Source organism: Otolemur garnettii, unplaced genomic scaffold, assembly GCF_000181295.1.
Source record: "Otolemur garnettii isolate 467f Iridium unplaced genomic scaffold, OtoGar3 scaffold00153, whole genome shotgun sequence".
Classification (NCBI taxonomy): Eukaryota; Metazoa; Chordata; class Mammalia; order Primates; family Galagidae; genus Otolemur; species Otolemur garnettii.
In genome coordinates, this window is record NW_003852548.1 from 1,510,619 (window position 1) to 1,512,562 (window position 1,944).

Genomic DNA, 1,944 nt, shown 5'->3' on the forward strand with positions numbered 1-1,944 from the left:
CAGGAGACTCGCTTGAGCCCAGGAGTTGGAGGTTGCTGTGAGCTGTAATGCCACAGCACTCTGCCCAGGGGGACAGCTTGAGGCTCTGTCTCAAAAAAAATAAAAATAAAAATAAAAATAAAATTAACAAAAATAATATAAAACTCAAATCCTGATGAAATAGCCACATGGCAGCTGAATATTCCCTTCCTGTTCTCCCGTGTTCCCTAGCTTGTTGTGCATTCTTTCCAAAAATCAGGACTTTTTTAAAATACCGCGGGACACGGGACAAATTGTTAAAAATTGGGACTGTCCAGCCATAAGCAGGAAGTCTGGTCACCTTACCCCTGATGGAGGAAAAAGTAGGACAAAGGGGCTGGGAGTGGCTCACGACAGTAGTCCTAACCCTATGGGAGGATCATTGAGCTCAGGAGTTCAAGATCAGCCTAAGCAAGAGTGAGAGCCCTGTCGTTACTAAAAATTGAAAAATTAGCTGGGTGTCATGGCAGGCACCTGTAGTCACAGCTACTTGGGAGACTGAGGCAAGAGGATCATTTGAAACCAGGAGTTTGAGGGGTCTGAAAGATAGGCTGATGCTGCCACCCCACAGCTCAGGCAACAGAGTGAGACTATGTATCAAAATTAAAAGTTCTGGACTGTGGGGAGCAGGCTGTGGCTGGCAGGGCCCCCACAGCCTGGGTAATGCTCAAGGAATGACCCCAACCACTTCTCCTCCCTTATCAACATTATTTTCACCTGTCAAAAGTCACGTAGGCTATGGATACTTCCTTGTTATCAGCAAGCACACAGTTTTTCCTCTTCAAGGTTGATCTCTACCTCATGTGTTAAGATTTATGCAAACTTGTTAAGATACCGTATAAATAAAGCTCTTTCCATGGTTCAGGGGCTGGCTGCAGTCATCAGCTGCGTCACCAGCCTATCTCTCAGCTCCTGTCTTTTGTGGCTTTGTATTTCTTCATGTCCCACCTTTCCACTCAGGTCAACTCTCCCTCCTTGTGCTGGGTCGAGCGAGGTCCCTCTCATGACAGTATGCAACATTGGACCAACCGTTTATGAAAAAACCTAAAATTGGTTCCCTATTTCACACTATACACCAACCATCAACTCACTGGGCATTGTATATCTGATTATAAAAGGCTGAACTATAAAGCCTTTAGTAAGTAAGCCAGTTTAAAGTCTTCATGACTAGTAAGGAATTCCTCGTTAAACAGAACCCAACATCACAAATCTTAAAGGGTGATTTATTTTACTATCTCAAGAGATTTTGATGATCAAATTACTCATATGCTATAATTTGACCAGGAATGGTGGCTCATGCCTGTAATCCTAGTACTTTGGGAGGCTGGTGTGGGAGTAGCCCTTGAGGCCGGGGATCCCTTGAAGCCAGAAGTTTGAGACCAACCTAAGCAAGAATTAGACCTTGGGTTTGGGCCTTGCTGCAAGTACCTGTGGTCTCAGCTACTCGAGAGGGTGAGACAAGAGAATCACTTGAGCCCAGAAGGTGGAGGTTGCTGTGAACTCTGACACATGGCACTCTACCATGGGCAACATAGTGAGACACTGTCTCAAGGAAAAAAAAAAAAAAGAATGAGATCTGGTCTCTACAAGAAGTGGAAAAATTAGCCAAGTACAGTGGCAGGCACCTGTAGTCCCAGCTACTAAGGAGGCTGAGGCAAGAGGATCACTTGAACCCCAGAGTTTGAGGTTATTACGAGCTATGATGATACCACTGCACTGTAGCCTGGGTGACAGAATGAGACCCTGTCTCAAAACAAACACAAAAACAAACAAAATTTTACACTTGAAATAGACAAAATACAGAATGGGAGAAAATAAAAGTTCTTTCTCTCTTTTTTTCTTGTTTTCTGAGACAGAGCCTCAAGCTGTCACCCTGGGTAGAGTGCTGTGGCATCACAACTCACAGCAACTTCCAACTCCTGGGCT